We start from the raw sequence: 15,738 nt of genomic DNA, 5'->3' as shown, positions 1-15,738 counted from the left end.
TATTCACCATATTTAGCCCCCAGTGACTTTTTCTTATTTCCAAACTTGAAAAAATGGCTCGGTGGACAGAGATTTCCAGACAACGAAGACGTCATTGCCTCTTTAAATGCTTATTTTGAGGAACTTCCGAAAACGCACTTTTCTGAAGGATTAAAAAAAATTGAAAACCGATTGACCAAGTGTATAGAGCTCCAAGGAGATTATGTTGAAAAATAAAAAAATAAATTTACCCCAAAAAAATTGTTTTTATACTTCATTCTAAGGACTTATTGAACTACCCTCGTAATAATATTAATATAATATTTTACACCTGTAAAAACATAACCTAAAAATCGAAGCATCGAAACTAGTTGTCCAATCACTTCCTATTTTAGCATTGTAAGCAATGAGAATAGACCAGTTTTTTATTTTTTAATGAACAGAATGTTATTTTGGTAAAAAAAAATATTAAAATGAAAGGAATGTTACTCAATTGATATTTCAAAACAGTTTTCCAAACGATGTATATAGGTGCTATTGGAAAACATGAATTAAAACGTCACCCAATAAACTTGGTAAAGTAGAATATTAGATTTGAATTTGAATAAAAAGTTAAATATAATACTTTTTATATCTGAAAATGCTGTAAATAATATTTATAATAATAAAGTATATAACTCGTTTCGTGAAAAAAGCTTTAATAGTTTACAAGTTCAAACTTAATATTCAAAGGTGTAGCGAGTACTTACACTATTAAATATAATGAAAAAAATGTAATTGAAATTGAAATAAATTTTCATTTATGAACATATAACATAAAAGTCTATAAAGAATATTAAAAAAAGTTTATTCAATCATTCAAATTGTGGAAAAATAAATTATTTTTCAGAGGAAAAAGTATAAATTATAATTTTATAAATTGTCCAAGATGTAAATATAATCAATGTTTTAACATTTTTTTAAAGGCTTAAAAGTATATAAGGATAAAATATAAAAATTAAAGAATTTATTATTTTATTTTTCGCTAATTATTAAATAAAATGGTTTCATATGTGAATTTAGTTAAATTCAATTATAAATACATTAGATCCATTATATATTCATAAGCAAGAGTATTCACATGGTAAATTTAAAATTATTACTATTCAAATTTTTTCCCGAGACTTTTACAGTCCATTAATCATATTGTTATTTTATTTTGAACAATAAACATTAGGAATCATATTTTAATTTTCATTCAAATTCAAATCCAAAATTTATTCCACTTCGCCAGGATTATTGTACGACCATATTCATAGAAAATGATTGGAAAAGTATTTTCACATGTTAAATGAGTAAGATTGTTTGAATTTCAAGAATTTTTTGCATGGAAATAACATTTTGTTTACTAAAAAATTAAAAAAGTGATGTAGTCCTATTGCTTTCTATGTAAAAACAGGGAGTGATAGGACAACTAGCGCTGCGCTGGAGATATTAGGAACTCATCAGTTTAAGCTAGTTGCGGGGTCAAATTAAAATCTGAAATATGGAGAGATGCACAGGGCTGATCGAAACCTGGAAACATTCAAATACCAATTTCTTGATTTTATTTCAAAGCGGATCGAGATATAAATAGAACTGCTGAATTTTCCCGACCGGCAATTGTGCACCTTCGAGTTTTGAAATTCCGAAAAGGAGAAATGGGTTGTGCGCGCAACCCATTCATTTCTATATCTCGTCCTGTAAAATTCGACTTTGATGCATTAGGTCCCCTTTTCTTCGCAGACCGTCACATTTACATATCTGTATCAAGGACGGTTTCTTTGTACTTGGAAAACATAAAAAACAATAAATATGAAAAATAAAGTTAATTTAATAATTACTATACATATATATCATGCATTTGAATCGATTAATATAATATTACTATATATTGCTTATGTTTTTCAACTTTCCATTAATTTTGAACTTTGTAAACTATATATTTATATGCACACTGAAAAAAATAATTCTTAGCATCAAGTAAATGAATTTACTTGAATCCTATTTCTTAGCATCAAGAAAATATTCTTTAACAGAAGTAATTTTTATTTAAACCAGGCATATATCTTTTGTTGATCTAAAAAAATGAATTTTTCGGCTTTATTTTCTTGATTGAAATACATATTTTTTACATTTAAGAAAAGGGTTTCCTAAATTCAAAAGGTCTAGATTCGTTGAAATGTGATTTGTCTTTTAAAGAAATATATATTGGATTCAAAGAGGTCGATTCGTTGATCTGATTCGGGACACGTTTGAATCAATCATTTTTCCATACTTAAATAAAGAATTTAGGTTTTTTTAAATCAAAGAATTAATAATTTAATTAAAAATAATATTAATTGAATTACAGTATATACTTTTTTGTCACAAAGGGTTCATGCATTTATAGCAATGGAGCATTTATTCAGATGAAAAAGGTATTAAGTTTACATAAATTCTTATTTCTTAAGTGGAAGAAAATATTTCGTTTGATCACTAGAATTAAATTATTCATAACAAGTAAACATTTATTCCAAGGGAGTAATCATGTTTTTAAGTCATAAGCTTAATAATTTGGCGTCATTTGTTTCAATTGAATACTTCTTTAGATTAAATAAATATATTTTTAAATTAAATATCCATGTTTTTGATTTAAAGAAATATTTCTTTGGCATTTATGGCGAAGATTAAACACGGTTTTCCGCCTTAAAATTTCCATGTCACGTTAGCATCGTGGTCAGCGTTGTGGACTTTACACTCGATCGACCCACGTTCAATTCCTGCTGGGGGTGGATTTTTCATCGAATTTGTCTGGGGTTCATCAAGATTTAAAATTATGTGATTTGTTTAAATTACATATGTATATTAATATTTGTTTGTTTCAAAGAAATATTTTCCTTCGACCAACAGGTCGTATTTATTTGCCTCTAGTAAATGTTTCTTTGAAAATAAACAGGACTTTCACTTACTTCAGCCAAGTAAAATTCACTTGGTACCAGTAATCCTGTTTTTCATTGTACGTACAAACATACACATATTAAGTCGTATTTTTGTGGCCACAAAGATTATCCCTTTCCTCGAAAAATTATCATGGAAGAGTATTTGAGGCAAAAGTTTATTACAAACTACTTAAATCGGCTGATATGTTGGATAATAAGAAAATTTATAAAAATTTCGTCGCCTTCTCTTGCTACTAACATAAAAGCATTTAAAGCGATGGACATGGTAGTGTGTATTTGTTTTCTGTAAAGACGGAAAAGACTTCGATCCAAATGTAAGGAACTTTAAAAAAATGTATAAAGCTACTGGTTGTTCAATAATATTAAAAAGGCACTACATCAAAGATTCTCTTCGTTTTCTTAATGGAGGTAGACTGGGAATTTGTTCCGAGCAAGCAGTTAAATCTATACACCGACAATTTTTAGTTTATTGGAAAAAACTTAAAGTAAATGCGATAAACCATCCTTCGTAATCATGAAGCTTTAAGAAATCCTTAGTTTCATTTTCATCCCCGCATTTTTAAATACAGTTTTTGGCTTATATAAATACTTTATAAACAATTTTTCCAGAATAAAAAATTTAATTAATAAGATTTTATTTAGTATTTTTTTCAAATAACCGATGTTTGAAAGTTGAAAATAGTTTAGAGATTTAAATATATATTTAATATGTATTATTGATATATTCTGTTGTGATTTGGAAGAACACCGTTAACTGCATTTCGGATAAGTCCCTTGAGCCGCCTACCATTAACGACTTTCAGGTGACTTATCCGATTTGCAGTTAACGGTGTTCTTCCAAATCATGGCAGTATTCGTCTATTTAAATGTGTGATAAACCATTTTAATCGACGCACGTAAATATCTCTGTTGGTAAGCCAGATATAAAAAAATTGTTTGCATAAAAGTTATTTAGGACAGTGAGGGCCATCTGACTGTACTAATAACTCTGACCTTGCGGTCAATTTTCAGCGTAAGTCGAAGGTCAAAATAATTTTTTTCAATAGAAAAATTTTACGTTCGAAACTATAGTTTTTAATTTGCTAGAGTGGCCTTCAGAAGATCAAGGTTAAATGTTGAATAATCGCCCAGAAACTGTTTTCTTTGAACTTTTGAGGATCTATGGGTGAAACATTTGTTCGCACATAAATCCTCGAAAGATTAAAGAAAACAGCTTCGGGACGATTTTCAAACATTTGACCTTGACCTTCTGAAAGTCACCCTAACAAATTAATAACTATCTTTTCGGACATAAAATTTTCGGCTCTTTTCGAATCCGGTGTAAAAAATAGGGTTTCCCGATTTAAAAAACTGACTTTGACCTTCAAATGGCCTTGAAATCTTGGAAATTCACCTCCAATTTACACTTATTAGAACCGTTAGATGGCCCCCAGTGTCCTGAACAACTTTTTCCACAAACAATTTTTTTGTATCTGACTCACCAACATAGATATTTGCGGACGTCAGTTGAAATGGTCCATCTGTGTATGTACAGTAATTATTCAATTGACTCTATCTTTAATAATTATTGTTTTCTGTATTTTCAAGTTTTTACCAATTATAATCTTTACGATGCTCTAAAAAATTTAAATGAGTTAATTAAAATCTAAACGCTAGTGATTTTGCTTTCTCATTGTGCATAGAATGAACGTGCACAGACAGATTTTATCTACATTTTCAGTTTATGTAACACTTTTTAAACACCGTGAGGAGGTCTCTAACAATTACCTCAGGTCTTTTGCTTATCAAAAAAAATACCAAAAAAATCTCACTAAGACTTTATAAACTTTGGAAAGAAACATACAAACAAAGTTTGCCAAATGAGTAAAAGTAACATTTTATCATTTCTGTAGGGCATAAATGTTACGTAGTCCAATAAATTTTGCGAAACCCAGATTAAAAAGTTAGTCCAAAATTAAGAAGGGTTCATTGACATTTTGATTAAGGGAGTACCCTCGGTAATAGAGTTCAAATGAGAATCTCTTTGATATTTAGATGACAGTTGTATTAAAATGCACTGAAGCTTTGGTTAAAATTTTAGAACCTTCTATAGCTTCATAGTCGAGAAATCAATGATTGAAAATAACATGCGGTCTAATGAGAAGACATACATACTTTTTGTATTATATAGGAAGATTGAAAAATAAAAAAATTCTGAAATAATTCTGAATTATATAGAATATTATCCGAAATCCATATCTGCTTCGAAAAGTCAATAACAAATCGAAGCATTCTCTCAACTCACTTGCGATGTATCGAGGGTACTTCCTTACAAAATGTTGCAGTTTTTACCAAACAGATGCATTTTTAATCACATCCCGAGTATAAAAATGTCGTCTCGAGGTCGACTTGGCTCGTCTTCAGTTCGTCTCCAAGACGGCTATGTCGAGGTAAACAGTCGAGGTAAACTTGTTTTAAGGCTGTTGGAACGGGGCGCGCAAACATGACAAAATCTATGAGACACTCAAAACTTACCAGCGGTCAACGATAATTCGGTTTTGAGATTTAAAAAATGCACTCTGAACATTTTCCCGTCGCCGAAAGGGGTTCCACGGTTGTGGGATATACGCTTGCGATCTGCTTTTTCAAAACAAATCGAGAAACAGCTAAAAAATAAGAGTAAAGTGGTTAACCAAACTACATGAATGGAGACCAAAGCAGCTGACAGCTGTTTGGCGCTAATCACTCAGCGTTACTTGATCGTACTATTCAGCATGTGTGCTATCGGTAAATTTGCACTCTTTTCGGCAGTAATTTTAAATTACAAGAAAAATACGATATTTGTTGTTAATTTTGTAATTGTTTATTGACATGTCTTACTTGGCTTCGAAATAGGAAAACTGTGGAAAGTGATACCTTTCATCACTAATTTCGTGAACTGGCCGATAAAAATCTATGATATTATTTCGATTTAAAATATATATATATTATTTATTAATTTATTTACATAACTTGTTGGATTGTAACTTGCAAAACACAATGGAAATAGCGCATTACGTAGAAACGTATAAATAAGGTAAGTATTGTACAACCAATTCTCGCTTTATGAATCACTAATATCAATCGCCTAAATTCCTAATTGAAAATAACAACATCTGCAGATTTTTGGTAGACATTTAAAAAATATCGTCCTTTTAATATCGAATTATATACCAGAAATTATTGTACACAGCAGACGTTCAATTTAGTAACAAATTGTTGCGAATCAGGTCGTAGAAAATAGTCAGACATCGAATTTAGTAACAATTTGTTTCAGAAGAAATTTGCAAACTATTTTCTACGTGCTGATTCGCAAAAATTTGTTACTAAATTCGACGTCTGCTGTGTACAATAATTTCTAGTATATAACTCGATATCAAAAGGAAGATGTTTCTTAAATGTCTACAAAAATCTGCAGATGTTGTTATTTTCAATTAGGAATTTAGGTGATTGATATTAGTGATCTATAAAGCGAGAGTTGGTTGTGCAATACTTACCTTGTCTATACGATTCCACCTAATGCGCCATTTCCATTCTGTTTTGCAAGTGACAACCCAACAAGTTATGTAAATAAATCAATAAAAAATATATGTTTTAAATTGAAATGTTATCATCACTAATTATTATCAGCGCGTTCATATTGTAATTGTGAATAAACAATTACAATATTAGGAAAACAAATCGCATTTTTAATGAAATTTAACAGTCCCGCCAAGAGGAGTGCAAATTTACCGACAGTACACATGCTTGGTAGTACGATCAAGTAACGCTAAGCGATCAGCGCCAAACAGCTGTCAGTTGCTTTGGTCTTCATTTATGTAGTTTGTTAACCACTTTTCTCTCATTTTTAGCCGTTACTCGATTTCTTTCAAAAGTAGATTGAAAGCGTATATTTCTAAAGTGTGGAACATCTTTCCTTGCCGGGAAAATGTTCAGAGTACATTTAAAAAATTTCAAAACCGAATTATCATTGAGCGCTCGTAAGTTTTGAGCGTCTCAACAGCCTTAAGAAGAGAAGTTCAAGTCTTGAGAAGTAAACAGCATTTTTTCTAAAGAAAGTTATATTACCAATAGACGGCTTTAATATTTTCCATGGTCAAAATTACAAAAGTTTTAGTTTGTCAATTTTTATGTCCATTATATTCAGATTTGTAAAAACTATGAACCCCACTGGCAGAGCTTGCGGTTTTCAGGAATCAGGTAGCTAAGCTGGGATGAAACAGTTGACATCTGCTAAAGATTACAACTTACAAGCTATAGAACTTTTAATTAGGTAATAAATGATTTGCTCATTCAAAAATCAAAAACTGTCAGTCTCAATAACTACGGGCATATACAATTTTTCGTGAAAAGATTAATCACATTTTGCTGCCCTTAAGTGGGCCCTATATTCATTTTAGCCCCGGGCCTCGTAAAGCTTTAAGCCGCCCCTGGTGGTAATTATGAATCATTTTAAAGGAAATATGGATCAAAACTTATGCTCTGTACCATTATCATTTCTTTTAGTTAGAATTATAGATGTTATAAAGCGATGTTATTTGTCTGAGTAAAAGATTTAATTAATAATAATGATCTAGGTAATAAGTGACATACTTCAGACACTGGAATTATTTATGTTGAAAATTCCTTTAATAATATTTCTCCGACCATCAACGTTTCGAAAACATACCGTTTTCCTCATAAGCATAGCGTCGTCTTGTTTATTTCATATCAAGAAAATTGAATCGAAAATGAATTTAGAAGTCGAGTAGAATTAAAACATTATATTAATGCTAAATTTCTTCATCTTCTCATTGTGAACTGTAAAAAATATTTTTGATATAGATCTAAATTTACCATTCACCATTTTTTAGATACTTCTGAAATTTTCTTTATTTTGAAAAGTGAGGTTAAGAAATAAGAAACATACTTATATTTGCCATTGAGTAATTAACAAAAAAGTTGATTTAACAAGAAGAAAGTTTTTCTTTAAATAAGTTCATCACTAATCATTTCTTTTATTTGTACTAAGACTTTTTAAGACTTTTATAAATAATATTATGGGAATATACAGTGAAATTACTCAAAAAGAAATCAATTTTCTATAGGATAATAGCCTTGATCCACATCTATTCATCATGATCCATAATTGCCCTTTTTTGGCAAGCTAGAATCAAACCGAAGGGACTATGACAAAGCCACCGAACGCGTCCTCGGGTTGCGGATAGAGGGTCCCTGTACCAAGGGTTTCTGCTGAATATGGTTACAAAAATAAATAGGCAGTCGCGGACAATTGTCCAGGGGTGGTCCCGAAGGAATTAACCCCCAAGCGGTGGTGTGAAAACCGTGCCGAAAGCTGAATGGCACCTGGGTGAGGTGTCTAGAACGGTGACTCTGGGCTACCCGGCGACCTCTCAGAGTACGCAGCCTTATCCTTGCATGCGGGGTTCTAGAAAGATGGAGAAACCCGTTTACCTAGCTTCTCGTGGGAACAACAATGACAACACCAAACGTAGTTGTAGTAAGTGCGGTTCAAAACAACAGAACGCAGCAACGTCAGGGAAACCATGCCGAACTACTCCGAAAAAGGGGCCATGTAAGCGGAACGCCTACTGTACCACAGCTAGAACAAGCCGACAGCAGAGAAAGAAAGGCGATACAAAGACCAACTGCGGGCAGGCATCCAATAGAGGAAGAGCAATGCTTTATGACCCGAAGAAACAACAACACCAAAATTTCTCTCAAGCCTAAAGATCTGGCTGAAATGGATGACAAGCTTCGTGGACATTTTTCCGAAGAATCCAACCTCTGGGCTATCAACAATTGTGTGTATAATGCAGCGCGAGCTTTGGCCGATGAGAACCGTAAAACAAAATCAACGGTTGATCCTGAGACCAAAAGACGAATGCATCAACTTGCCATAAAGACAGGCTGGGCAAGACAGAACGCGTCCCGCATTCAGTGTGTGATTGACAACACCACATCTGGCAGGAATTTTACCGCCAAGGTTCGAGGGAGCAGTGGGTCAGAGAAAATCAACAGTTTCTCTCTGACCCAACTCAACTCCTCCAAGACCCTCCAGTAACTGTCGACCACCCGCCCAAATCAGATGAAGTCGAAGTATTTTGGAGGAAAGTCTACGAAGTGCAGCATAGACTGGACGAAGACTTAGAAAATATAAATAACTTTAAGGAGCTGTGTGATACCCTCATAACACCTGATCAAGAATGCCCATTCATTACTACCGACGAGGTGAAAAATGTATTAAGAGGAATGAAGAACTATTCCGCACCGGAACCAGATTGTATAAAAAACTTGCTGGTGGAAGAAGTTCCCTGCAACCCATCAGCATTTGGCCAGTATTTTCACCTCCTATTTAAAGTCGGAAGAGCCGATTCCGCAGTGGTTGGTGGAAGCGCGCACAATACTTCTGCTGAAAATAGGCAACTTAGCTGACCCGAAGAATTACAGGCCCATCGCTTGTCTGAACACACTGTATAAGATATTCACAGCTATCCTAAATGATAGGATTGTTTGGGCAATTGAACCTGTGTGGCAAGAAATGTATGAATAAAGAGGCTCAAAGAAAATCATTTGGTGCTTCGAGAGATTGATGCCGCTTTGGAAAACCAGATTTACTATCTTATCTGAAAAAAATCGTGTGACAACTAACAAGTTTACCTTTCAGGGAGCGCTTCTATCAACGAGCCCTGGATATTCAGGGATGCCATTAAGTTTTTCTCGCTTTAAATAAACCTTGGCGCATTTGTCTAACCGAAATTCGATTCCAATTTCCTTAGAATATCGTTCGAAAATTCCTAAAGCTAGATGTAGTTGCTCTTTGTTTTTAGCATAGATCTCTAGATCGTCCATGTAAAATACATGAGACACCTCTCTGAAAGGTGACCTTGTTAATTGTCACACGATTTTTTCCAGATGAGATAGTAAATCCGGTTTTCCAAAGCAGCATCAATCTCTCTTTGCACCCAACTATTTGCGGATGAACCTTTAAGATTTCCAAAGACAGATGATAAGTTTATGGGATGTCGAATCGAAAGCTTTCCGATAATCAATCCAGGCCATCGATAGGTCAAGCTGGTAGAATGCTGCATCTTTGCAGACACATCTATGGATGTGCAGGTTCTCTTGACTTCCGGCTACGCCTTTCTTTGAGCCTCGTTGTTCATACATTTCTTGCGACACAGGTTCAATTGCCCGAACAATCCTATCATTTAGGATAGCTGTGAATATCTTATAAAGCGTGTTCAGACAAGTTATTGGCCTGTAATTCTTCTGGTCAGCTAAGTTGCCTATTTTCGGCAGAATTATTGGGAGACCTTCCACCAACCGGTCTGGAATCGGTTCTTCCGACTTCAAATATGAGGTGAAAATACGGGCCAAATGCTGATGGGTTGAAGAAAACTTCTTCCACCAGAAGGTTTTGATACAATCTGTTCCCGGTGCGGAAAGGTTCTTCATCCCTCTTAATACTTTTTTCACCTCCTCGGTAGTGATGGGTGGGTATTCTTTATCAGGTGTTATGAGGGCGAGACATAACTCCTTGAAGCTCTTTATATTTTCTGAGTCTTCGTCCAGTCTATGCTGAACTTTGTAGACTTCTCTCCAAAATACTACAACCTCCGCTGGTTTGGGTGGGTGTTCGACAGTAACTGGAGGGTCTTGGAAGAGTGGAGATGAGTCAGAGAGAAATTGTTGATTTTCTCTGACCCACCTCTCCCTCCGCTCTAGACTTCTCTTAGCGTCAGATAGTATCCGTATTCTCTCAACAATATGCTGTCTGATGGTCAGCAGCTTTGACTTGTTAAGTAGGTGATAACGGCTCCGGAGTTCGCGCGCGAACTTTCGAACCTTGGCGGTAAAATTCCTGCAGGATGTGATGTAGTCAATCACACACTAAATGCTGGACGCGTACTGTCTTGCCCAGCCTATCTTTATGGCAAGTTGATGCATTCGTCTTTGGGTCTTATGATCAGCCGTTGGTGTTGTTTTACGTTTAACATAACATTATCCAATTTTAAATTTTTTATATACTTATTTTAGATACATGACCGCAACTTAAATTTGCTTTTAATACGATTTTAATTATTTTGTAGTCCAAAATATATATCGCGTCAACGGTGTGTCATTGCGGTCAGTGAAAAGTGTGTTACTAACACCATATTCTTCAGCAACTGCGACGCAAAGAGAAAGTGGATCCATAGAAAGTTTCTTTTTTTCGCATCACAAACTATTTATGAAAAGTTTTGAAAAAACTAAAAATCAAGGCCCTATTTTTTTTATTCTTACAAAAAACGCAACTGCTTGAAATACTTCTGTCGTTGAAAAACTAAATGTTCCAATCAATTTTACTCAATTACCTGGGTACACCGAAAAATAATTTTTTTCTTTGATTATTTCAAAATTATTCGTTGTATTGAATGATTGTTCAAATAAATGTTGCAAACCTCTATAAAACACATATTTTAAGTCCAATTACATTCTTTGATCAGTAAGCATTTTTAATTTTTGTTAGTGGTAGACGCCAAGAAAACTATAAATTAGCATTTTCAACCCTTTCACCCCTTATTGAGGGAATATTATTGGATGTTTTTAGTTTGATATACAAAATTCCACAAAGAATTCATTTAAAACAAACTATATTTTAAATTTTTCTTTGTATTTATTTTTATAATATCAAGTTAATATCATTTAAAAGAAACCTGTTATGACTGGCTTTGACTGAATAATGCCTAATCATTATTATATCATACTTTAAAAACTTGCGGAGAATCCGCAATCTTTAAAGAAACGACTTCCTTAAAGCCAGGGCTCAATTACTTTTTTTCTCCTAGGTACCCTTCATTTATGGGAAATTTACTTTTGGTTAAATATTGCACTTTAGTCAATTTGAAAAAAAAAACAGATATCGCAAATTTAACTTTTGAACACGCGCTGGGTCAAATCAAATTATTTCGATTGGGGGCCATCCACACACCACGTGGACAATTTTTCACCACTTTTTAACCCCCCCCCCCCCTGTGGAGTACTGTACTGACTAAAATTTCAGATTCTTTTGTTTTCATATGTCAACAGTTCGAAACTCGTTGACTGGCTAACAGCTGTTGGCGAATTTTGCAACAATTTATCGTTAAATTGGTCGGAAATTCGAGTGAAAAACGGTGTTTTTAGTACTCTTTAAACCCACGGAGAATGATTGTTTGGATGCTAAAAACTAACAATAAGTTTGACTGGCAGCTCCTTAGTGGTGCCAAAGTTAACGAGTAAAAAAGTAAAAATTCGAGTAAAAAAACGTAATTTTAATACTTTTGAAACCCATTGCGGATGATTTTTTAAGTGCAAACAACTACCAAGAAGTTTGACTAGAAGCTCCTGAGTGGTGCCAAAGTTGACTGGCAGGCCTTCAAATATGCCAAAAATTCAAGCCAAGAAATGTGATTTTAGTACTCTTGAAAACCATTGTTGCGAGCTGTGAATTTACGTAAAAAGTGAGATTTTCGTAGTTTCTTTTTTAATGTACATATTAGTTTTATAGAAGTATTCTATAGATGAAAATTTTGGTTAATGAAAAGAACAAAACTTTCATTCGGTTTCTGATTAAAATGTCAGCCAACTTTGGCACTACTCAGGAGCTCTCAGGCAAATTCTCTGTTAGTTGTTTGCACCAAAACAATCATCCTCAATGGGTTTGAAGAGTACTAAAATGACGTTTTTTCACTCGAATTTTTGACATGTTTAACAACCTGCCAGTCAACTTTGGCACCACCGATAAACTGCCAGTTTAAATTCTTGGTAGTTGTTTGCGCCTAAAAAATCATCCGCAATGGGTTTCAAAAGTATTAAAATTAAGTTTTTTCACTCGAATCTTTGACATGTTTGACAGTGTGCCAGTTAATTTTGGCACCACTCAGGAGCTGCCAGCAAACTTATTGTTAGTTTTTAGCATCCAAACAATTGTTCCCCGTAGGTTTGATGAGTACTAAAATGACGTTTTTTCACTCGAATTTTTGACATGTTTGACAGTTTCCCATTTAACTTTGGCACCACTCAGGAGCTGCCAGTCAAACTTATTGTTAGTTTTTAGCATCCGAACAATCATTTCCCGTGGGTTTGAAGAGTACTGAAATGACGTTCTTTCACTCGAATCTTTAACATGTTTCACAGTCTGCCAGTTAACTTTGGAACCAATCAGGAGCTGCCAGTGAAACTTTTATTTATTATAAATGACGTTTTTTAAGTAAAATTTTTGACGTGTTGAACGATAAATTGTTGCGAAATACACCAACAGCTGTTAGCCAGTCAACGAATTTCGAACTGTTCACTATGAAAACAAAAGAATCAGAAATTTTAGTGAGTACTAAAATGACGTCCATAGAATTCTCGCGAGTTCCCGGACTATAAGAAGTTCAAAACGAGCGATGAATTGGCTGAAAAAATTCGAATAAGCTTAGGAACGTGAGTTTAAACGTGATTTGAATTTCAAAGAAAAAGTCGTGAAAAAAATTGAAATTGAAATAAAAATAAAAATAAACATTATATTGTGCGTGAGCACAATATAAAAGTTAGGGTATACCTAGTGTATACCTTTCCTCATTTCAGTATATTTTCCAGAGATTTAGGGAAATGTGTGTCCACGTGAATTCTAGTTCAAATCCCCGGTCCCCCTCGTGGACAAGCGTGGACTTTTTCCATACCCCCTCCACCCTAAAGTGTCCACGCGGTATGTGGATGGCCCCTTGGAGGTCAGCTTGTATCGAATTTTAAAAATTCAACTACCACATATATGAAGAACTTGGCCGTGGATCAAATCAAATTATTTAATACACTAATGAATTTCAAAAAAACAAATATTATGGGTTATCTCTTATTCACCATAACCTACCTTGTATGGTCTGAGCATAATACGCAGTTCTCCAGACTCATTCAACCGTTCCACTGAATCGGCATCCTGTAAAAAGAAGGAACGAGATTTAAAATGCATGTCTTGTAATGAATAAGGAATTGCTAGAATCCTAAGGCGTCTTCTTAAGAACTTCCTCGGTGGCAGGGCGGCTTTAACGAATAGAAAATCGAGTGACAAATTAAAGACACACTATTAAATCGTATATTTAAAAAGTTTATTAAACAAGACAGGGAAGATGAGATTCATCTTTACCGGGGTAAAGAAATAAACGGTAGAAAATTGTGAACTTTGTACAGAACTTTCAGGTGGTGTCCTCTTATAATGTTTAAATTTAAAAGATGGTAGAAATTGTAAAATTTTAAAAATTGTAGCAGATCTCTGTAAAATGATTCAGGAATGTATAGGATAGGGGTAAAAAGAAACAAGGAGGCATAACAGAAACTATATTTGGTACTGGTGCGGTACCCTCTGTTAGTACTGGCCCAGTACTGGCTCAACCAATACTGCATACTCGGCGAGGTACTGACCTGTAGTACTGGGCCAGGACTGAAGTTCATCACTGGGCCACTACTGCAGATTAGTACTAGGCAGGTACTGGTCAGGCTCCAAGTGATTACGTAGGTATCCCAGGTAGAAATACACCAATGGCCCAGTACTGGACCAGTACCGCCTGTCGTAGTTCCAGTACTGGCGGGCTGAACTGGGCCAGTATTATGGCAAACTGCTGGTGTACGAAAATGCCGGAATTAATTTTAAAAATGATAAAAAATAATTTAATTGTTTTAAAGACCATCTAGTCATAATCATATGAATGCATATCGTCCGAATATTATTTACAATTAAAAAAATATAATTTACAAACTATTTGTTTAATTTTAACACCCACTATTTCTATTATCTAAAGATATAAAAAAAAGAAGGTATTTAAAAAATAAATAATAATTTACTGCGAGTATTTTGTCAATGCATTTTAATGGAATCTTTAATGGAAGAAGCCATTCTCATAAGCTATAGTTCAGGCAAGTTTAAACAACAATTTTTGAACTCTTTTTTCTCGTTAATCTTTTTATCATCATGCGACATCAAATAGATATAAAGTAAACTAACCGTTCACGGAAATATAAATAAAATAATTTTTAAATAAATAATTTAAATCCACTACAATTTTTCTTCGTGTAATATTTTATGTTTTGGCGTTTTAGAGCATTTTACAAGTTCTGATGATAACATTTAATGAGCATTTAACATTTGTATCGACGAAACTTAGAAATTTTACCATGTTGCGCAACAATTTTTTTAATAACGATTTTCTTCAAACCTTCACGTAAAGTTTTGCTTTTTAGGTGTTTCATTATATGTTTATAATTTTGAGGAAAGTTTATCTATAAATTGATGAAATATGTTATAACCATCCGAGTTATAAGACTTTGCAGATCATTTTTGGTTTGATGCATTTTAGATTTTTTGATTCGCGTATGTTGAGCACTGACATCAATATTAGACTAAATCGTCTAAGCCTTAAAAAAGTCAATATAAGCTATAAAATTTGCACATTCCTTCCAAATCAAAAAATTAGTATCTGCACACACGTAATCTATCATTATTTTTGGAGCAGTTTTAGCGATTTCTAGCGGAGAAAAAAGAAACTTTTAGCGTCGATAAAGTAGATGCCTCGATTTAAAAAATCGAGGAACATCTTAGAATGTGATACTCGAAAATCCGTCCAAGTCTCATCTTGAGAAATGTGCATCTTCAGAAAATAATTAAAATTTTCTTATGGTTATATACCAGGTGTATACATATGAAACCGGTATTGCCATTTAGCGGCCAGTAGGCACACTTGTAGGCACTGTCGGAACTTACCATTTGTGCTAATTGGCG

At 33.8% G+C, this 15,738-nt stretch overlaps 1 long non-coding RNA gene across 1 annotated transcript in view; it reads right to left on the bottom strand.

Moving 5' to 3' along the window:
• LOC117173484 overlaps positions 1-15,738 on the bottom strand; it is a 120,870-nt gene that overhangs the window by 31,358 nt on the left and 73,774 nt on the right. Inside the window, exon 3 of the long non-coding RNA XR_004467199.1 lies at positions 13,837-13,902. This is a non-coding gene — a long non-coding RNA (uncharacterized LOC117173484). The remainder of the gene's footprint in view (positions 1-13,836; positions 13,903-15,738) is intronic.

Source organism: Belonocnema kinseyi, chromosome 5 (assembly GCF_010883055.1).
Source record: "Belonocnema kinseyi isolate 2016_QV_RU_SX_M_011 chromosome 5, B_treatae_v1, whole genome shotgun sequence".
Classification (NCBI taxonomy): domain Eukaryota; kingdom Metazoa; phylum Arthropoda; class Insecta; order Hymenoptera; family Cynipidae; genus Belonocnema; species Belonocnema kinseyi.
Note: the sequence above shows the minus strand (reverse complement) of the source record. Positions and strands in the feature narration are given on the sequence as shown.